Below are 24,043 nucleotides of genomic sequence, written 5' to 3'. Positions count from 1 at the left end.
ATGTGTATGTATCTATAACTATCTATATATATGATGACAAAGATAGATGGAGACATAAACACAGATATAGAATCTTTTCTCATCATTCTTCCCTGAAACTTGGTATCCTTTCTTCAATCCAGGGAAATATCTTTTGTTTGCATGCTTCATTTTGTTTTATTTAAATATATCCTCTCCTTCCTGTGCATCATCTTCTCTTTCTGGAACTCCAAATAGTTTCATGTCAGTGTCCTTGAACCTCTCTTTAGTCTCTGTATTCATGATTTACATTTTTTTCCTCTGAGCTTTGTAATATTCTTGCGTCCAATTTCCAGGCTACTGGTTGAATTTCAGTAGTAACCATTTTCTTCAGTAGTCAAGTTTATATTTAAAAATCATGTTTTCGTTATTGTTTTAAATCAAGGAAGTCTATTTTGGGTAGTCCTTGTTCCTCCTTAGGTAGTTCTATTATTCTTTCCATCCAGATTTAAGTTATGGTCTCTGCCCTCCGGCAATTATAATTCACAGATAGCCTGTTCTGAATGGTCAGATTGTTCTTCTCTCTGGCTGCTTGGTCTTGAGTGATCTGCTCATCAGAGCTCCGCTTCAGCTGCTGGAATATGTCAAGCAGTGACAGTTCCGTGAATGGTGGCCTGCCCGGAAGTCTCTACCCCTGAGGATGCACATGTGACATCAGACAAGCTGTCAGTGCCTTTAAAGGCAGCAAAGGGAAGGCTGTCTGCACCCTATCTTCTCACGCTATCTTAGGAGAGAGATGATTCGGACTGCTCTAGCTGCTCCTGAAGGCCGGGAAGAACATGTACACTTCCTCAGTTGAGGACAATCTCTTATGTTTAATTTACCCTTTTTATTCTTTTGTGTATTTTCTTTTCTACAACTTTACTTGTATGTTTTCAAAAAAGCAATTTAATCTGAAATGCCACTGCCCTTTTCTTTCTGCTTCTAAGCTCTCAATTTCCTTAAGGTAAGAAAAGACTGCACCAGAACTCCCCTCCTCTGCTACCAATTTACATTTAGAGAAACTAAGGAGGGGAAGAAAAGTTCCTGGGGAAGGAGGAGGTTCTATATGACATGAAGAATTACCACTTAATAACTGAGAAATGTCAAATTTATTGTGCATGAAGGCTCAGGAATATATTAGTTTAACACGTACGTGAAAGAAAGATGAGGTGCAGAATTTGAAAGGAGCGCCCAGAATGTACCTATAGTTCATGTAAGGCCTCATTTCTAGAGGAAAACATGTGAAAATGATTATTGCCATGTTTACAAGTCTGTTTTTAATAATGAATTAACATTTTAAATCGGCTTTTGGAAAAAGTGAAGCACAGATAGCTTTTGTTTTGCTTGATTGTGATCCCACCTAAAACTCTGTTAGAAATATCAACTTCTGTAGCCTCCAAGAAGTACTAGACCTTTATAGAAAACATGTATCATTTTTCTGTTTTTAACTTTACCTTTTTATTGAGGTAAGATTCACACAATATAAAATTAATCATTTTCAAGTGAACAATTCAGTGGAATTTGCATTAAGTACCTTCCCCATGCTGTGTAACTACCACCTCCATCTAGTTCCAAAACATTTTCATCACCAAAAAATAAAACACTGTATCCATTAAGCAGTTATTGTTCATTCTCTCCTTTCCTCGGCCACTGGCAACCACCAACCTGCTTTCTGTGTCTATATCCTACTCTGGATACTTCATATAAATGGAATGATACAATGTGTGACTTTTTTGTCTGCTTTCTTTGACTTAGGGTGTTTTCCAGATTCATCCATATGTATCATGTATCAGTTTATTCCTTCTTGTGGCTGAAACTATCCTATTATATGCGATATCATACTTTATTTATCCATTCATCCATTACTGATCATTTAGGTAGTTTCTACCTTTGAGCTATTGAAAACAGTGCTGCTATGAAATTTTGTAAGTACTTATTTCTGTACCTGTATTCAATATTTTGGGGTATCTAGAAATGACTTGCTGGATCATATGGTAATTCTATATTTGACTTTTTGAAGAATTCTATTTGGCTTTAATTTGCTTAATTAGCATGTGGCACTTAACTTCTGTTTATTTCTATTAGCTCAATGAATTAACAGTCCTGTGGGATTATTCGGAAACTAATGATACATATTCCTGACTGCAGTCTGGCTCACAGTGTATTTTCTCCTTTCCCACTTTCCCTAAAACTGTCTAATAAAGAAGTAAAGATCCTAAGAAACCTTGGTGTTCCAAAGTATATATTAGAAGGCAGATCTTCTGATATAGAACTGTTTTGTTAATAATCAACAAAAGGTTGACAAACACTTGAGCTACAAATTCTTGCGTTGTATTAATTACCTAAGAATTCCAAGGTTAGGAGGAGCGTAGAGAAGCAAATAGAACAAGGAAACATACACAATTTACATGAAATGTTAAAATTTAATCCTTGAAGTCTAGGTAGTACCTGTTAATCTTAAATCCACACTCTGAAATCAAAACATGAGCAGATGAACACTTCAGAGCATAATTTTTAAGGCAAATACCCTTTTAAAATATTTTTAACCCTTTTTGACTGTTTTCGAGAAGGACACACACACACATATTAATATATACACAGGCTCTGACTGTTTCTCTTTTGAAGAGAGGGCCAGCAGTCATAGACAATTTACTTTGGAAGCCTAACTTAGAATTTTATTTCAATTTTTCCCTTTTCTTCTCCTGTCTCTCTCTCTCTTTCCCTCTCTTTCTGGTTGTTTTGAATGACAAGGAAGAAGACAAATCGAGAGTTATAGAGTGCTTCAGGGGAAACTCAGGGGATATAACCACCTAATTATGAATTTCCTGAATGTGCAATTTGACCAGCAGCAACTGGACGTGATTAGTACAGTGGGCCTCACCTCCAGCTGTTCTACAAAAACAAATCAGTGAAGGATTTCCAAGGCACATTTTCCTTTGGATCTGTTTTAAGTTTTAACAAAGTGAACAGTGTGGTATTGCTCTTTGTTTTTTAAATAGGTGACAGATTGTCTGAAAAGAAGCAAGTTTCCTACAATGAAAAGAACTACCCTATGGAGTATATACTTCTGCTTGAAGCAAATGTGTTTAAAACCGTAAGAAAATAAAAACTGCAAATCTGTCTCTTTATGTGTGGAACCAAAGCTGGAAATGTGTGCTCTAGAGGCAACTGTAAAATCATATTTCAATCTGGCATATGGGCCAGTGATTGTGTTGTGTGAGTAATGCATACATGTAATCCATGTGGTAAGCTTTGTGGACTGAGAAAAGTCAGTGTTATTCACTGAGGCTTGGCAAGCAGGAACCATTTATTTCGAAAAATTTACATGGGCTGAAACAATGTGAAAAATGTACTGTCCATTTTGTCAGCTTGTGAACATAGCAAAAACCACAGCACTCCCTTCAGCACAAAGACAAGGGGAAAAAAATCCCTTTTTGCTGTTTTACACTTACAGAAGAATGATGGCTCTTGTACAACAAGGGAATTAATGCTGAATGCATACTATCTTTCACAAGTCAAGTCCAAATGAACCAGAGATCCAAAAAAAACAATACCATACACTAAGTGGAGAGCCAAAAACTTCATTTATTTTATTGTCGTGATGTACAGATCAGTTTTTAATTGCCTTTAGTTATGGATTCTTGAGTTTTACAGCAATTATAAAATATCTTCACTAAGTTCATAGTAGCATAAGTGCTCCAGAAAGGAAAAAAAAAAAAAAAGTAGATAAATGGACTTGGAAGACCCCACTAATCTTTGTCAATAACAAGATATCATTTAGGCATTAATTTTTTTGATTCAAAAGCATTACAAAATATTCTTTAGGCCATACAGGGGCCTCAGAAGGACTCTACAGCAGGCAGGGGAAGAGGACCTGAGTAACTGGTGGATGAAGCTCGGAATGGAGGTTTTGGAAAGAGGAGAGTGAAAAGGTTGGCTTGAAGCTCAACATTCAGAAAACAAAGATCATGGCATCTGGTCCCATCACTTCATGGGAAATAGATGGAAAAACAGTGGAAACAGTGTCAGACTTTATTTTTGGGGGCTCAAAATCACTGCAGATGCTGACTGCAGCCATGAAATTAAAAGACGCTTGCTCCTTGGAAGGAAAGTTATGACCAACCTTGATAGTATATTAAAAAGCAGAGACATTACTTTGCCAACCAAGGTCCGTCTAGTCAAGGCAATGGTTTTTCTCGTGGTCATGTATGGATGTGAGAGTTGGACTGTGAAGAAGGTTGATCGCCGAAGAATCGATGCTTTTGAACTGTGGTGTTGGAGAAGACTCTTGAGAGTCCCTTGGACTGCAAGGAGATCCAACCAGTCCATTCTAAAGGAGATCAATCCTGGATGTTCATTGGAGGGACTGATGCTAAAGCTGAAACTGCAGTACTTTGGCCACCTCATGTGACGAGTTGACTCACTGGAAAAGACTCTGATGCTGGGAAAGGTTGGGGGCGGGAGGAGAAGGGGACGACCGAGAATGAGATGGCTGCATGGCATCACCGACTCTGTGGACATGAGTTTGAGTGTACTCCGGGAGTTGGTGATGGACAGGGAGGCCTGGCGTGCTGTGATTCATGGGGTCGCAGAGAGTCGGACACGACTGAGCGACTGAACTGAACTGAACTGAACTGAATATTCACAATGGTGCTACCTTTTTGATTTTAGTTTCTAAAAGTTTCACAAACTGCCTTCTGGTGTTTCAATCTCAACTTTCACATTGCTTCCTCTAAAGTTTTTTCCTCAGTCTTATCTCCTATGTTGATTAAATGGCTTTAAAATTTTTGAGAGGGGAATTTCCACCTATAAAGAATAAACTGCTAACATGAATTGCCTTCCCACCATAAAAAATTTGAAAATCAGGCAAAATATATGAAATAACAGTTTTAAGACATTAGACATCTGGCAGTTTAGAACTAGATTCCTGAAAGAATCCCTATGATTATCCCAGATTACTGCCTTGAGAAAGGCACAGTACAGGGAAAAGGAATCTAGTATCTTGCTGAGTCGAAGAAACAGATCAGTCTGGGGTGGCCTGGCAGCTATAATCTTAAGAGCAGAGTTCAAAAGAGAGAGAGAGCTAAGCAGAGAAAGAGGCACAGAAACCTGCATAGGAGTCTCCTCGAATTCTTGCTAAATATCAATCTGCATGCCCATAAGGTGAAAACCCTTTTTGTTGGGCATGAAAATCGGAGGAAAGAATAATTACTGAGAAGCTGTAAGGTGAACAATCCCCAGAAATCACATACAACCATAAATGTTTGAATTCCCTCCATCCAGATTGGAGAAATCTGGTACTACTTAGCCATTGCAGATGACACCACCCTTATGGCAGAAAGTGAAGAGGAACTCAAAGGCCTCTTGATGAAAGTGAAAAAGGAGAGTGAAAAGTTTGCCTTGAAGCTCAACATTCAGAAAATGAAGATCATGGCATCTGGTCCCATCACTTCATGGGAAATAGATGGGAAAACAGTGGAAACAGTGCCAGAGTTTATTTTGGGGGCTCCAAAATCACTACGGATGCTGATTGCAGCCAGGAAATTAAAAGACGCTTACTCCTTGGAAGGAAAGTTATGACCAACCTAGATAGCATATTAAAAAGCAGAGACATTACTTTGCCAACCAAGGTCCGTCTAGTCAAGGCTATGGTTTTTCCTGTGGTCATATATGGATGTGAGAGTTGGACTGTGAAGAGGGCTGATCGCCGAAGAATTGGTGCTTTTGAACTGTGGTGCTGGAGAAGACTCTTGAGAGTCCCTTGGACTGCAAGGAGATCCAACCAGTCCATTCTAAAGGAGATCAGTCCTGGGTGTTCATTGGAAGGACTGATGCTAAAGCTGAAACTCCAATACTTTGGCCACCTCATGCGACGAGTTGACTCACTGGAAAAGAGTCTGATGCTGGGAGGGATTGGGGGTGGGAGGAGACGGGGACGACAGAGAATGAGATGGCTGGATGGCATCACCGACTCGATGGACATGAGTTTGGGTGAACTCCGAGAGTTGGTGATGGACAGGGAGGCCTGGCATGCTGTGATTCATGGGGTTGCAAAGAGTTGGACACGACTGAGCGACTGAACTGAACTGAACTGAAGAAGAGTTCTGCCTTAGAAGTGAGGCTAAATTAGCTTTAGTATTGAAGGTATTCTGGAGACTCTATAAAAAAGCTTGATAAAACCTAATCTCCAAGTAACCTTGCTGCCTACTCGAAGAAGCCTAAAATTATTTAAAGGAAAACAAGAACCCACCTGCCAGTGCAGGAGACATAAGAGACGGGAGTTTGAACCCTGGATTGCAAAGATTCCCTAGAGGGGGACATGGCAACCCACTCCAGTGTTCTTGCCTGGAGTATCCCATGGACAAAAGAGCCTAGTGGGCTCCAGTCCATAGGGTTGCAAAGAGTTGGACACAACTGAAGCGACTTGGCACTCACAATAAAATCTAGCACCAAATAATGTAGAATTCATAATCTTCTTTATCTAATTAAAATACCACCAGACATACAAAAAAATAGGAAACATAACGTATTTTAACCATAAAATAGTGACACATAACCAAGTGAAAAAATAATAAGTTGAAACAAATTCTGAAATAACAGATAATGGAATTAGCAGACATATATGCTAAAACAGCTGCTATAAACTTGTACTCACAAATTATAAATCACCACAAATATATGAGACAACAGAAATATAGGAAATAAAAAAGATATGAATAATGTCTCTAAACCATGTGACATTTTAAATAAAATTTGTTCTGAAAAACAGAATCCTGAAGAAGTGGGAAAAAAGGAAGAAAGAACAATGAAACAAATAGCAAACTAATAGGAAAATGGTAGATTAAACTCAACTATTTAAATAATTACATTAAAGATAAATGGTCCAAACATTCCAAATAAAAAGCAGAGATCATGGGATAGAATAGAAATGCAAAACCCAACTGATATTTTAAAATGTGATATATTGGAATTCCCTCATGGTCCAATCGGAGAAGGCAATGGAAAGCCACTCCAGTACTCTTGCCTAGAAAATCCCATGGATGGATGAGCCTGGTAGGCTGCAGTCCATGGGGTCGCTAAGGGTCGGACACGACTGAGCGACTTCACTTTCACTTTTCACTTTCACACATTGGAGAAGGAAATGGCAACCCACTCCAGTGTTCTTGCCTGGAGAATCCCAGGGATGGGGGAGCCTGGTGGGCTTCCGTCTATGGGGTCACACAGAGTCAGACATGACTGAAGTGACTTAGCAGTTAGCAGCATGGTCCAATGGTTAGGACTCATTGCTCTAACTGCCAGAGATCTAGATTTGATCCCTGGTAGGGGAACCGAGGTCCCACAAACTGTGCCACAAGACCACACACACGTATACAAAATAAGATATGTGTATGCCATGGCAATTATTAAAAAGCAAAGATATCACTTTGCCAGCAAAAGTCCATATAGTCAAAGCTATGGTCTTTCCAGTAGTCATGTATGGGTGTGAGAGCCAGACGATAAAGAAGACTGAGCACCGGAGAATTGATGCTTTCGAACTGCAGTGTTGGTGAAGAGTCTTGAGAGTCCCTAGATAGCAAGGAAATCAAACCAGTCAATCTTAAAAGGAAATCAATCCTGAATACTCATTGGAAGACTGATGCTGAAGCTGAAGCTCCAATACTTTGGCCGCTTGATGCAAATAGACAACTTAATGGAAAAGACCTTGATGCTGGGACAAATTGAGGGCAGGAGGAGAAGGAGGTGACGGAGGAAGAGATGTTTGGATGGCATCACTGATTCAATGGACATGAACTTGGGCAAACTCCAGGAGATGGTGAGGAACAGGGAAGCCTGGCATGCTACAGGCCACGGAGTTGCAAAGAGTCAACCACGACTTGGTGACTGAACAACAACAACAAAAAATGCCATGGAATATTATTTAGCTATTAAAGAATAATGAAATTCTGACACATGCTGTAATATGGATGAATCATAAAAGTGAAAGAAGCGCTAAGTGAAAGAAGCAGACATAAAGAAACAAATATCCTACTTTTATGAAGTACCTAGAAGAGAGAAATTCACAAAGACTAAAAGTAAAATAGGAGCTGAGGGCTGCTGGGAGTGAGAAGTTACTGTTTAATAGGTACTGCAGAATTTATTTTATTTAATTCATTGACTAGTTTATTTATTTTTGGCTGTGCTAGGTCTTTGTTGCTTTCAGGTTTTCTCTAGTTGAGATGAGTGAGGGCAACTCTTCGTTATGATGCTCAGGCTTCTCATTGTGGTGGCTTCTCTTGTTGCAGAGCATGGGCTCCATCATAGGTGAGAGGGCGTCAGTAGTTGGCAGCTGGTGAGCTCAGTAGTCGTGGCACACTGTCTTAATTGCCCCACGGCATGTGGAATCTTCCCCAGCCAGGGATTGAACCTGTGTCCCCTGCGTTGGCAGGTGGATTCTTAACCACTGGACCACCAGGTTAGCCCAAGTACTACAGAATTTCTGTTTCAATTTCTTTTTAAAATTCTGGAAATGAATAGTGATGATGATTGCACAACAGTATGAATATGGTTAATGCTACTGAAATGTATACCTAAAAATGGTTAAAATAGTAGATTTTATGTTATATACATTTTACCATACAATACCATGTTTTTTTATGTTGTTTACATTTTACATTAAAAATGAAAAAAAAAAGCCCAACCATATGCCACTTATAATAAACCCATTTTAAATATAAATACATGCACACAAAAAAACCAAAAACCAAAAACAAAATAAATAAATATAAAGACACAGATAATTTTTAAAAATATTTATTAAAACAATATATCATGCAAGCATTAATCAAAAGGTAGTTGAAATGGCTCTATTTATATCTGATAAGTTTGAATTTAGAACAAGGGTTAAAAAAAGAATACTTCACAGTTTTAATCAGGTCAATTCATTAAGAAGATATAACAATTTTAAGTATTCGTGTACTTTAAAACAGATTCAAATTACATGAAGCAAAAATTGATCAAAATGGAAGGGAAAAAGAAACAAATCTATAATTAGGCTTACAGAGATATTGTGGGTTTGGTTCTAGACCACCACAATAAAGTGAGTCACACAAATTTTTTGGCTTCCCAGTGTGTATAAAGTAATGTTTAGGAGACAGGGACCAAGACCATCCCAATGGAAAAGAAATGCAAAAGAGCGAAATGGCTGTCCGAGGAGGCCTAACAAATAGCTGTGAAAAGAAGAGAGGCGAAAAGCAAAGGAGAAAGGGAAAGATATAAGCATCTGAATGCAGAGTTCCAAAGAATAGCAAGGAGAGATAAGAAAGACTTCCTCAGTGATCAATGCAAAGAAATAGAGAAAAACAACAGAATAGGAAAAACAAGAGACCTCTTCAAGAAAATTAGAGATTCCAAGGGAACATTTCATGCAAAGATGGGCTCGATAAAGGACAGAAATGGTATGGACCTAACAGAAGCAGAAGATATTAAGAAGAGGTGGCAGGAATACACAGAAGAACTGTACAAAAAAGATCTTCACAACCAAGATAGTCACGATAACGTGATCACTGACCTAGAGCCAGACATCTTGGAATGTGAAGTCAAGTGGGCCTTAGAAAGCATCACTACTAACAAAGCTAGTGGAGGTGATGGAATTCCAGTTGAGCTATTTCAAGTCTTGAAAGATGATGCTGTGAAAGTGCTGCACTCAATATGCCAGCAGATTTGGAAAACTCAGCAGTGGCCACAGGACTGGAAGAGGTCAGTCTTCATTCCAATCCCAAAGAAAGGCAATGCCAAAGAATGCTCAAACTACCGCACAATTGCACTCATCTCACACGCTAGTAAGGTCATGCTCAAAATTCTCCAAGCCAGGCTTTAGCAGTATGTAAACCGTGAACTCCCAGATGTTCAAGCAGGTTTTAGAAAAGGCAGAGGCACCAGAGATCAAATTGCCAACATCCGCTGGATCATGGAGAAAGCAAGAGAGTTTCAGAAAAACATCTATTTCTGCTTCATTGACTATGCCAAAGCCTTTGACTGTGTCGATCACAATAAACTGTGAAAAATTCTGAAAGAGATGGGAATCCCAGACCACCTGACCTGCCTCTTGAGAAACCTGTATGCAGGTAAGGAAGCAACAGTTAGAACTGGACATGGAACAACAGACTGGTTCCAAATAGGAAAAGGTGTACGTCAAGGTTGTATATTGTCACCTTGCTTATTTAACTCATATGCAGAGTACATCATGAGGAACGCTGGGCTGGAAGAAGCACAAGCTGGAATCAAGATTGCTGGGAGAAATATCAATAACCTCAGATATGCAGATGACACTACCCTTATGGCAGAAAGTGAAGAGGAACTCAAAAGCCTCTTGATGAAAGTGAAAGAGGAGAGTGAAAAGGTTGGCTTGAAGCTCAACATTCAGAAAACAAAGATCATGGCATCTGGTCCCATCACTTCATGGGAAATAGATGGAAAAACAGTGGAAACAGTGTCAGACTTTATTTTTTTGGGCTCCAAAATCACTGCAGATGCTGATTGCAGCCATGAAATTAAAAGACGCTTGCTCCTTGGAAGGAAATTTATGACCAACCTTGATAGTATATTAAAAAGCAGAGACATTACTTTGCCAACCAAGGTCCGTCTAGTCAAGGCAATGGTTTTTCCCGTGGTCATGTATGGATGTGAGAGTTGGACTGTAGAGAAAGCTGATTGCTGAAGAATCGATGCTTTTGAACTGTGGTGTTGGAGAAGACTCTTGAGAGTCCCTTATACTGCAAGGAGATCCAACCAGTCTATTCTAAAGGAGATCAATCCTGGATGTTCATTGGAGGGACTGATGCTAAAGCTGAAACTGCAATACTTTGGCCACCTCATGCGACGAGTTGACTCACTGGAAAAGACTCTGATGCTGGGAAAGGTTGGGGGCGGGAGGAGAAGGGGACGACCGAGAATGAGATGGCTGCATGGCATCACCGACTCTGTGGACGTGGGTTTGAGTGTACTCCGGGAGTTGGTGATGGACAGGGAGGCCTGGCGTGCTGTGATTCATGGGGTCGCGGAGAGTCGGACATGACTGAGCGACTGAACTGAACTGATACTATTCTGTTGTTAAGTGTGCAATAGCATTATGTCTAAAAAAATGCATATATCTTAATTTTAAAAATTAAAAATTCAAATCATCATCTAACAACACACGGTTTCCACAAACCTTCAATTTGTAAAAGACCAGGTATCTGTGAAGCTCAGTAAAGCAAAGTGCAATAAAACTATGTATGCCTGTAGTGGGGAGTTCAACAATCCTCTCCCAGTAATTGATAGAATAAGTAGATAGCACTAACAATACTAACAGCTTGAGCACTTACATTCTATTTAAACGCCCCACCAAACAATAATAGAATACACCTCCTTTTCAAATGCCAGTGGAACATTCACAAATATCAACTGTAATCTAGATCTTAAAAGAAGTTTCAACAAATTTAAAAGCATTGAAAACATACAGTGTGTATTCTCAATCACAATAAAATTAAATTAGAGATCAATAAGAAAAAAATTCCCGGAAATCCTGCCCCTCCCCCTGTCAGATATTTAGTACTTGAGCAGTACATTTCTAAATTACTCAAAAAGGACTTCCCTCACTGTCCAGTGGTTAAAACTCCATGCTCTCACTGCAGGGAAGGTGAGGTTGATCCCTGGTTGGAGAACCAAACTCTCACACACCACGTGGTGTGGCTAAAATAAAGTAAATTACTCAAAGAAGAAAGCACATAGGAAATTAGAATATGTTTTTAACTGAATGAAAATTAAAACACAATATATTGAATTTATGGGAAAGAACTAAAGTAGAATGTAGAGGGAAATTTATAACTTTAAATGCTCAAATCAATAATCTAAGTTTCCATTTTGAGGAACTAGAAAAAGAAGTAATTAAACACAAAGTAAGCGGAACACAAGTAATGATAAAGCTAAGAGCAGAAGTCAATGAAATAAAGGAAATCAATGACACAAAAGATTGTTTCTTTTAAAAGAATTACTAGAATTGATTAATCAAAATAAAAAAGACATAAGTTATCAATATATGGAATGCAAATAGAAATATCATCTAGATCCTCAGACCATAGAAAACAAGGAAATATTATAAACAACTTCATGCCAATAAATTTGACAACTTAAGCAAAATGGGAAAATTTTAGAAAAATACAAACTGCCAAACTCATTCAAGAAGAAATAGACAATCTGTACCTAAAAAGTAAATTGAATCGTAGTTAAAAACTTCTCACAAAGAAACTCCATGTTCAAATGGTTTCACAGGTAAATTTTACTATACATTTAAAAAATAAATAATATCAATACAGTTGCTTTTATGAAAACAGTATTATGCTGAGGTTAAAACCAAGGGCATTGCTAAAAATGATTATATAACAACAGACACAAAAGTTTTAACAACATTTTAGTATGTCAGATTTAAAATGATAATATGTCACATCCAAGCAATGTTTAGTAGGAATGCTTACATTCTAATCCAGGAATGTAAAGTAGCTGTGCTTTGTTTTATTATTTTTGAACTGAAATATAATTCACATACCATGAAATTCACCCATTTAAAGTGTACAGTGCAATGGTGTTTAATAATTCAGTCTATTCAAAGGTTGTGTAACCATCATGACTATCTAATTTTAGAATATTTTTATCACCTTAAATATGTATACTAATGTATTCATTAGTATTCACTACCCAATTCTTTCTCCCCTGTCTCTGCAAACCACTAATCTCCTATCTCTAACTATTTGCCTATTTGGGGCATTTTATACCAACGGAGTTATATAATACATGGTATTTTGTGACTGCTTCTTTCAATTTGCAGAATGCTTTCAAGGCTCATCCAGGTTGTAGCATGTATCGGTTCTTAATCCCTTTTTATAGCCAAATATTTTTCCATTGTGTGGATATACAATGGGCCCTTGAACATCACACAGGCTAATCTGCATATAATTGGCCCTACAGTTCCTCCAGAACCACAGTTTAATCAACCATGAACCAAGGAGCACTGTAGTATTTATTACTGAAAAATATCTGCTTGTAAGTGGACCCATGCATTTCAAACTAATGGGTCAGCTGTACCACATTTTGCTTATATATTTATCAGTTTGATGGACATAACGGGTTATCCACTTTTTTGACTAACGCTGCTATCATCATTCTTACACAACTTTTCATGTGGACATACGTTTTCATTTATTTTGAGTATATACCAAGAATAGAATTGTAGGGTCATAGGGTAACTCTGTCTGACTTTTTGAGGAACTGACAAACTGTTTTCCAGAGTGACTATACTGTTAAACATTCCCCTCAGCAATACATGAGGCTTCCACCTTCTCCACATCCTCATTGACTCTTATTGTCTCCTTTTTTGATTGAATGAGACATAGTCTATGGGGTCGCACAGAGTCGGACACGACTGAAGCGACTTAGCAGCAGCAGCAGCAGCAGTAATAAAATTGGTTTAAAACCACATGTCCATCTCAATAAATATAGGAAAAGCATTTGACAAAACCCAATACCCTTTCTTTATATTATAATAAAAGAAAACAAAATGGAACTCTAAGCAAACTACAAGTAGAAATTTTACAGCTTGAAAAGGGGATCCATATAGCTCACATCTCATTGGCTGACATCACACTTAATGGTGAAAGGTTGAATGTCTTTCCCTTAAGACTGGATAAAAAGCAAAGATGTCTAGTCCTTCCATTCCTGTTCAACACTGTACAGGGGGAATCTTAATCAGTAAAAGAAAGATTGTAAAGAAAGCAGTTAAACTGATTTGCTCATAGAGAACATAGTCATTATGTGGACATGGTTAAGATAGCTCCAAAAACACTAAAAGATCAAGCAAGTATGCTTAGGAAAATTACAGGAGACCATGTCAGTATACAATAATCAATTGTTATATCACCAACGAACAATTAGAAATTAAAAATTTTAAACAATTTACAACAGCATCAAAGACATAATATGCTTAAGGAAAGTTTAAACAAAAAAAATGTTCTAGACTCAAAAGCTGAAAACTGAAAAGACTGCTAAGAAAATTAAGAAAGGCCTTCACAATTAGATATACTATGTTCAATATTATTTATCAATATTAAGATGTCAATTTTCCTCAAATTTATTTGTAGATTCAATGTCAAGCAAAACCCCAGAAAACTTTTTGTTTAGAAATTAAGCTGATTATAAATTTTATATGGAAATGCAAAAAAATTAAAACAGGAAAAACAATTTTGAAAATGAAGAACAAAGTTGGGGAGCTACACTACCTGTTTCAAGATTTACTATAAAGTTACATTAATCAAGATTATGGTGCCAGGGTAAGAATCAGACGGGTTTCCCCAGGGGCTAAATGGTAAGCAATCTGCCTGCAATACCGGAGACGTGGGTTCAACCCCTAGATCAGGAAGATCCCTTGGAGGAGGATATGGTAATCCATTCCAGTATCCTTGCCAGGAAAATCCCATGGGCAGAGGAGCCTGGTAGGCTACAGTCCATAGGATCACAAAGAGTCGGACACAACTGAAGCCCACATAAGAATTAGACATGAGATCAAAGTGTAAGAGCTAAAATAAAAAGACATCTAGAAGAAAATCTTTGTGACCTTTAGTTAGACAAAGACTCTTTCAGATAGGATGCAAAAAGCATGAACCAAAAAATAAAGAGCTTAAATTGGACTTCATCAAATTAAAAACTTCTTCTCTTAAAATGACTGCTAAGAAATTCAAACCATGGTTTTTGATAAAATGTTTATAAAACATAATCCTGATAAAGGAGTTCTATTCAGACAATATAAAGAATGTTGCAACTCTTAAACGACTCATGAAAAATGGGGGAAAGATTTTAACTGACATTTCACCAAAGAAGCTATGGGAACAACAAATTAACACATGAAAAAATGTTCAATATCCAAAATCATTAGTCATTCAGGAAGTGCAAATTTAATTTGTGATGATATACACCAAGGGACAATGAGAGGGCTCCAATTTAAAGACTTAAAACACTAAATGTCAGCAAGGGTGTGGAGCAATTGGAAATCTAACGCACTGTTGGTAGGAATGTAAAATCTTTTAGCAAGAAGCGTGGCAATTTCTTGAAAAGTTAAATATGCACTGACCATGTAACCTAGCAATTTCACTGGAATATTTACCCAAGAGAAATGAAAATAGTTGTCCACACAAACATTTGTACATGAATGGTTATGGCAGCCTCAAGATAACAAACATTTGGAAACAAGCCAAATGTCCATCAACAAATGAATGGATGAACAAATTTGGTACAGCTCCTCAATAGACTACCACTATCAGTTCAGTTCAGTTCAGTCGCTCAGTCGTGTCTGACTCTCCGAGACCCCATGAATCACAGCATGCCAGGCCTCCCTGTCCATCACCAACTCCCAGAGTTCACTCAAACTCATGTCCATCGAGTCAGTGATGCCATCCAGCCATCTCATTCCCTATCGTCCCCATCTCCTCCCACCCCCAATCCCTCCCAGCATCAGAGTCTTTTCCAGTGAGTCAACTCGTCACATGAGGTGGCCAAAGTATTGGAGTTTCAGCTTTAGCATCAGTCCTTCCAATGAACACCCAGGACTGATCTCCTTTAGAATGGACTGGTTGGATCTCCTTGCAGTCCAAGGGACTCTCAAGAGTCTTCTCCAACACCACAGTTCAAGAGAGATAAATAGAAATGAACAAATACATGCTACAACAATAATGAATCTCAAAAACATTGAGCCCAGTGAAAGAAGCCAGACATTAAATGTATGGTTACATTATATGAAATTCTAGATTTAGTAACCAAAATCAGATTAGTGGTAAGCTAGGGGAGGGCGCAGGAGTGGGTGATTTGAATGGAGCAAAAATGAACTTTGTGGGGTGATAGAAATGTGTGGTATCTTGATTAGTTACATTGGTGAATTCGTTTGTCAAAACTCTTAAAAATGTACATTGAAGATAGATGCATTTTTATTATATGGAAACTATATCCTCAAGAAAGTTAATTTTTAAAAAAATTACACAGAAGTAATCGTTTTGGAGAATATGTTTGGAGCTATTTCCCCACCGCTTGGCTATCTCACTTTTTCTTCCCTGACTTCTCCTCCTCCACTCCTGATTTCTGCGCCTGAGTCACAGCCTTCTTTCATTTGCCGGCTCTCTAAATATTTGGAGAGGTCTCTATCAGTGGTTTCCTTCACTCACCCACCCACCCCCACCAAAGTCTCCTCTCCCACAGGTTAAACATTTCCAGTTCTTCAGTCATTCACATTTGATGTAGTTTCTGACCTTGATAAAAAGTGGAGCTGGAAAAGCTGTATGCCTTCAACAGAGAGGCGAGATCTGGAAGGGTCATGAATTCCCCAAGCTAAGGAGAGTATTCCAAGAGCTGGGTAACCAAAACAAAGCAAACGAAAATGTAAGTGCTTATAGTGGAAAAGTGTACAGGGGCCCAAATCACGCAAGGCCACGTAAGTCATGGTCAAGATTTAGTTCCATCGAACCCAGGGCAGCCTCCAGGTGTCGGGCTCAGAGAATTTCCTTCAATTAGTTTCCCCTGCGGCACACACCAGGGTACTAACAATCTCAGCAGCTCCATCATCTTTGATAAGATTTCTCTTTCAAATTTCCTGTACGCTGTGAAGCACCGTGCCTTCAGAACAGCCTTGACAGTGGCTGTTCTGTGTTCTCTTCAATCTATCGGCTCTCTTGGCTCAACTGTGTGCAGATTATTTAACTTGGATAGCTTGTTCAACGTCTCTTGTTTCTCACCTGTAAACTAAGGATAGCCACTGTAATGCTTTCAAAGTGTTACTGCAATGATAAAATGTATTAATATATGTGAGATGCTTTGAATATTTACTGGTGCATAGTAAGCCGTCTTTTAAGTGTTTTCTGTTACTATTTGCCTAAAGAGGAAAATCTTATAAGCTTCCAGACAGAATGAATAAGTTATCTGTAAAGGGGGGTCAGGGTGGGGGAAGGGAAGGGAAACAGGCTGGCAGTGAAATTTTCCTTTGCAACACTAGAAGCTAGAAGGCAGTGGAATACATTTTTAAATTAAAAATCCTATGACCGGTTGCTATATACTTCACTTATCAAAATGAAAGATACTATTACATGTGTGTAAAATGCATACCCTGCCACATAGTAAGTACCCTGTAAGGTTTTTCTGTTCTTACTATCCATAGGGCCAGGATCTGAGACTTGGAATCTCCCTCCCTGAATGATAACCATATTCCACCTGCATATCACACAGGCCACGACCACACTCCTCACCTGACACATTCTCCTCTCTGTTCTTTCCCACTTACATTTCAATTATTCCAGCCCCAGGAAGGCAAGGAAGGGTTTCACATTCCATCTAAATTAATAAAGTATCTCTCCTGATTTTGTCAGGTTTGCGTTAAATATCAACAGATATTGATTGGGGAACAGAAAAAAAATTGTACTTAGCCTACATCCTAGAAAATACCAAAAGCAAAAAGATTTTGTCTATTTCATGGTGAAATCATCCTTGCTTTTATTGAATTTTAAAGCTCCTAACTGTATTAAAAAGAATTGTAATATAATTGGTAACTTCATTATTTCATGATTTGTATTATTTTTCTAGTAGTTATCCTGTTCTTTGATGTGCTTGGCGTTACTTCTTCAAACATAAATTGTTTCATTATTGCTCAATTCAAGATTGTTTACAAAAACTTAATTTGAAATTTTAAAATGTTGAGTTTTCCAAAGAGGAGGAAAGGGTTACAAAATCATCTAAACCATATTTGCCAGGATTTTATGTCTAAATTTTTATTCAGAGCAATTTAAGGGGAAAAGTAATTCTTATGTTTCTGATTCATTTGTGCTTGAATCATCAAATTGCTGTTTTTCTAAAAGCTATTTGATGTTCCACTAGCTTTTGAATCCTTTAAGACTTTTTAATGTCTCTTTTCCCCCTCATTATAGACTTTCTGCTCTCTGTGGGTTTTACTGGTCCAGTGTGTGCCTTGTGTTTAACCCGTGTTTCTCAAATTGAAGCATTTTATGAACAGGTTCACTTTGCCTCAGGACCCATGCACAGGTGCTTTTCTCAGCATGGAACACTCTTTCATGGTTAGCTCCTGTATTTCCTTTGTCTAAAAGTGATTTTTCCAACGAGGCTTACACTGACCTCCCTGTTTCCAATTACAAAACTAAAATTTCCTCTAAAATACAGCACAAAATCAACTTAGCTAAGTGAAACCTAGAATCAAATAAATGTTGGAGGGACTTTGAAGTTTTTCTGGCCCAAATGTCTCATTTTGCAGATGAAGCCTAGAGAAGTTAACGGGCTTCCCTCAGATCAGACAACCAGTTAAATCCAGAAATCTAACAGGCATCTCGCACTCAACATGCCCTAAACTGAACTCTGGTTGTCTCCTGGATCCTGTTCCCTGTCTTGGCTGATGGTAACACCATTCTTCCAGTTGCTGCTGCTGCTGCTGCTGCTGCTAAGTCACTTCAGTCGTGTCCAACTCTGTGTGACCCCATAGACGGCAGCCCACCAGGCTCCCCCGTCCCTGGGATTCTCCAGGCAAGAACACTGGAGTGGGTTGCCATTTCCTTCTCCAATGTGTGAAAGTGAAAAGTGAGAGTGAAGTTGCTCAGTCATGTCTGACTCGTAGCGACCCCATGGACTGCAGCCTACCAGGCTCCTCCATCCATGGGATTTTCCAGGCAAGAGTACTGGAGTGGCTTGCCATTGCCTTCTCCGATTCTTCCAGTTACTTGGGCCAAATACCTTGGAATCATCTCATCACCCTTTCTTTTACACCCTCCCCCCATATCTAATCTATCAACAAATCCTATTTGCTTTGCCTTCAAAATACAAACGAAATCTTTGCATCTTCCACATTTGTCCATCATCTCACACCCAGATTACTGGAAGTCTCCTGTCTGTTCTTGCCTCTACTCTTGCTCCCAATAGTCTGTTCTCGAGCAGAAGCTAGACTGACTGAAACCCAAGTCAGTTTATGCTACTCCTGTGCTCTGTTCTAAATCCACCAAAAGCTCCGCATTTCACTCAAGCAGTGCCTCCGGGACCCTCCACCCTCTGGGCTCCCATATCTTCCTCCCAAGCTTATCTTCTGCTCATCTACCCCTTGCTTGAAAAGTCAAAGCGTTAGTTGCTCAGTCGTGTTGGACTCTGTGACCCCACGGACTGTAGCCCACCAGGCTCCTCTGTCAATGGAATTCTCCAGGCAAGAATACTGGAGTGGGTTGCCATTCCCTTTTCCAGGGGATCTTCCTGACCCGGGGATCGAGCCTGGGTCTCCTGCATTGCAGGCAGATTCTTTACCATCTGAGCCATCAGGGAAGTACTGGCCCTTGAAGCCTACCCCTTGCTTGCTACCCTATAAATATAGTGATCTTCTTGCTAGTTCTTGAATAATCCTGACATATTCCCACCTTATAGTCTGGTGACACATATCCCATAACATGGGCATATTTCTGAGTGTGAAAAGCATTAATTTGTTAAGTGTAACTAGATAAAATAACCCCCAATTTTTGTGAACTGTTTTGTTATCCCCCTTTAATATACCGAGATCCTCACATGAAAATGCTCCCACAGGACTTCCCTGGTGGTTCAGTGGTTAAGAATCCAAGCTTCCAATGCAGAGGACCCAGGTTCAATCCCTGGTTGGTGAACTAGATCCCAGATGCCACAACCAAGACCCAGTGCAGCCAAATAAATATTTTTTAAAAAAGAAAGGAAACACTCCCACAGTTAGCTAGGTTCTACCATCAGATGGTACAAATCTGAAGACAAGCCTGATCTAAGGACTAAAGTTGCACCATTGATTGGTGAGGAAACCATTCTGTTAAAATGGTTAAATTAAAATCCCCTTCCTACTTCCCTATTTGCCTTTTGGCTCATTACCTGAGCAATGCTCTAAGCATAATAAACTCACTGGCTTCTCTTTCACACTGCTTCTACCAAGAACTTTCATCCAAAGATGCCACTTGGAGAGAATGTTTTTAGGGGGTGATCTGTTGCTCTTGCTCCCCTTGTTTGAGAGTCTGGTACTCTGACCTCTCTTGATCCCTGGGAGGCCTTGATTGGGAATCAGAAAACATTTCCATGGAGGGCTGAGAGGAAAGTCTGATTGCAGTAAATAAAGGATGAGGAATGATTGTGATCCCAGAGACTGTGACTCTGAAGCACATTCTTTGTTCTAAGAGCAAAATATGTTCTCTTTAGAGGGAGAAGAAAAATCAGAAAGAATTGGTAGCTTGGCTCTCTACATGGAAAATTTTCCTGTGTTATAACAATAATAGATTTACTGCAGTCTTTTCTTAACATTCTATCTATCACACTCACTTCACACTTTCCCTTTGCTTATCTATTGCTGGAACACCCTCCCATCCTCTCTGCTTACCTAATGTCCATTGCCGCTAAACATCTATTCCTCTGTTTCTGGGAATATTTCATGATATTTCCTTTGAGAAACCTGCTTCCCTGTTTTTGGTGAGACTGACTCCACTCTGAGTTCTAGAGATGTGTCCAAATTGATTTAAACAATCACTATATCCCTTTGCCCAGGGTACCATTACTGACTTAAGAATTGCCAAATTACCTAATCAGAACCAACTCAGTGCTAGGGTGCATTTACTAGGGATTTTTGTAAAGAGACACCTCCTTGTTTTCTCTTGGGGCCTCCTGGAAAAGATTCTATCTTCTCCTGGACGATGTGATGTGTAGCTATGTGGTCTAGAACTGCTGGAGGCATTTTGCTGCCAGGATGGAAACTAGATAAAAAATAAAGTCAGCACTCACTCTCATTCCCTCTACCACAGACTTGGATACTTTAGTACTACTAAATTATATTATTATTAGATAATAGAAAGTAATTTATAGATACTGTGATGATAATAATGATGATGATCAGTTCAGTTCAGTTCAGTCGCTCAGTCGTGTCCGATTCTTTGTGACCCCATGAATCACAGCACGCCAGGCCTCCCTGTCCATCACCAACTCCTGGAGTTCACCCAAACTCATGACCATCGAGTCGGGGATGCCATCCAGCCATCTCATTCTCTGTCGTCCCCTTCTCCTCTCACCCCCAATCCCTCCCAGCATCAGACTCTTTTCCAGTGAGTCAACTCTTCGCATGAGGTGGCCAAAGTATTGGAGCTTCAGCATCAGTCCTTCCAATGAACACCAAGGATGGATCTCCTTTAGAACGGACTGGTTGGATCTCCTTGCAGTCCAAGAGACTCTCAAGAGTCTTCTCCAACACCACAGTTCAAAAGCATCAATTCTTTGGCGCTCAGCTTTCTTCACAATCCAACTCTCACATCCATACATGACCACTGGAAAAACCATAGCCTTGATTAGACGGACCTTGGTTGGCAAAGTAATGTCTCTGCTTTTTAATATGCTATCTAGGTTGATCATAACTTTCCTTCCAAGGAGTAAGCGTCTTCTAATTTCATGGCTGCAATCAGCATCCGTAGTGATTTTGGAGCCCAAAAAAATAAAGTCTGACACTGTTTCCACTGTTTTTCCATCTATTTCCCATGAAGTGATGGGACCAGATGCCATGATCTTCATTTTCTGAATGTTGGGCTTCAAGCCAACCTTTTCACTCTCCTCTTTCACTTTCATCAAGAGGCTTTTTAGTTCCTCTTCACTTTCTACCATAAGGGTGGTGTCATCTGCATATCTGAGGTTATTGATACTTCTCCCGCCAATCTTGATCCCAGCCTGTGATTCTTCCAGCCCAGCGTTCCTCATGATGTACTCTGCATATAAGTTAAATAAGCAGGGTGACAATATACAACCTTGACGTCCTCCTTTTCCTATTTGGAACCAGTCTGTTGTTCCATGTCCAGTTCTAACTGTTGCTTCCTGACCTGCATACAGGTTTCTCAAGAGGAAGGTCAGGTGGTCTGGTATTCCTATATCTTTCAGAATGTTCCACAGTTTATTGTGATCGACACAGTCAAAGGCTTTGGCATACTCAATGAAGCAGAAATAGATGTTTTTCTGGAACTCTCTTGCTTTTTCGATGATCCAGCAGATGTTGGCAATTTGATCTCTGGTTCCTCTGCCTTTTCTAAAACCAGCTTGAACATCTGGAAGTTCACGGTTCACATATTGCTGAAGCCTGGCTTGGAGAATTTTGAGCATGACTTTACTAGCGTGTGAGATGAGTGCAATTGTGCGGTAGTTTGAGCATTCTTTGGCATTGTCTTTCTTTGGGATTGGAATGAAGACTGACCTTTACCAGTCCTGTGGCCACTGCTGAGCTTTCCAAATTTGCTGGCATATTGAGTGCATCTCTTTCACAGCATCATCTTTTAAGATCTGAAATAGCTCAACTGGAATTCCATCACCTCCACTAGCTTTGTAGTGATGCTTCGTAAGGCCCACTTGACTTCACATTCTAGGATGTCTGGCTCTAGGTGAGGGATCACATCATCATGATTATTTGGGTCATGAAGATCTTTTTTGTACAGTTCTTCTGTGTATTCTTGCCACCTCTTCTTAATATCTTCTGCTTCCGTTAGGTCCATACCATTTCTGTCCTTTATCAAGCCCATCTTTGCATGAAATGTTCCCTTGGTATCTCTAATTTTCTTGAAGAGATCTCTTGTCTTTCCTATTCTGTTGTTTTCCTCTATTTCTTTGCATTGATCATTGAGGAAGGCTTTCTTATCTCTCCTTGCTATTCTTTGGAACTTTGCATTCAGATGCTTATATCTTTCCTTTTCTCCTTTGCTTTTTGCTTCTCTTCTTTTCACAGCTATTTGTAAGGCCTCCTCAGACAGCCATTTTGCTTTTTTGCATTTCTTTTCCATGGGGATGGTCTTGGTCCCTGTCTCCTGTACAATGTGACAAACCTCCGTCCATAGTTCATCAGGCACTCTATCTATCAGATCTAGTCCCTTAAATCTATTTCTCACTTCCACTGTATAATCATAAGGGATTTGATTTAGGTCATACCTGAATGGTCTAGTGGTTTTCCCTACTTTCTTCAATTTAAGTCTGAATTTGGCAATAAGGAGTTCATGATCTGAGCCACAGTCAGCTCCTGGTCTTGTTTTTGCTAACTGTATAGAGCTTCTCCATCTTTGGCTGCAAAGAATATAATCAATTTGATTTTGGTGTTGACTATCTGGTGATGTCCATGTGTAGAGTCTTCTCTTTGTTGTTGAAAGAGGGTGTAAATAATGTCAATAGAGCACATGGCTAAAGGCACTAGGTTTGACTCCTGGAAATGCCACTTGCTACATGTATGACATGAGGCAAATGCTTTAAATTTTCCATGCCTCTGTTTCCTCACTTGTGAAACAGGAATAATACAAACATATTAGTTGCAGAGATTTTCACTTCCCAAAAGTCAGTGGACAAAGCTAATGGTGAAAATCTGCCACAAACACTGAGAAATACTGGATGGACAAAATAGTTTATTGTACAACAATAAAGAGTAAAGTGGATTTATTCTTTAGTATATTAAATGTAGATATTAAGAATCTCTTTCAATAACTGATAGATATAATAGAAGAACATAAATAAGGATATAGAAGTTTCAAAAACACTTCAAATGCCTTTGGTCTAATACATATTTGGAACCATGGACTCAGTAATTAGACATTATTTGCACTAATAAAAAGAAATTTATCAAATACTAGCTCCCAAAAAATTGAAGATCATTTAATAGATAAAATCCTTGTATTTGGAAATTTCAAAATATATTTCTGAATAATTTGTATATTAATTAAGAAATAATCATAGATATTGGAAAATAATTAGATCTAAATTCCTATGAAATTTCTCCATATCAAAACTTGTTCGATGCAACTAAAGCAATTTTCATGGGGAAGTCTATAGGCCTAAATGAATGTTAGACAGTGATTTAATCATAAAGTCTTATTTTTCTTATTACTTCTGCAAATTATGTAGCATATATCATAAAGATTAAAAAAAACCTTTCTGTTGAAATATAACACAGATAAAAGTTCATAAACAATAAATAAAAATATCTCTATATAGA

The 24,043-nt window shown here is 38.9% G+C and overlaps 1 long non-coding RNA gene across 1 annotated transcript in view; it reads left to right on the top strand.

The window, feature by feature from the left end:
- The window catches only part of LOC148778832 (uncharacterized), a 34,201-nt gene extending 31,991 nt beyond the window's left edge, over nucleotides 1–2,210 (top strand). The window contains exon 4 of the long non-coding RNA XR_016038886.1: nucleotides 508–2,210. This is a non-coding gene — a long non-coding RNA (uncharacterized LOC148778832). The remainder of the gene's footprint in view (nucleotides 1–507) is intronic.
- The last annotated feature ends 21,833 nt before the right edge of the window (nucleotides 2,211–24,043 follow it).

This window comes from Moschus berezovskii, chromosome 1 (assembly GCF_049115385.1).
Source record: "Moschus berezovskii isolate FMDL1 chromosome 1, NW_MosBer_1.0, whole genome shotgun sequence".
Taxonomy (NCBI): domain Eukaryota; kingdom Metazoa; phylum Chordata; class Mammalia; order Artiodactyla; family Moschidae; genus Moschus; species Moschus berezovskii.
This window is presented reverse-complemented; position numbering and strand designations above follow the sequence as displayed.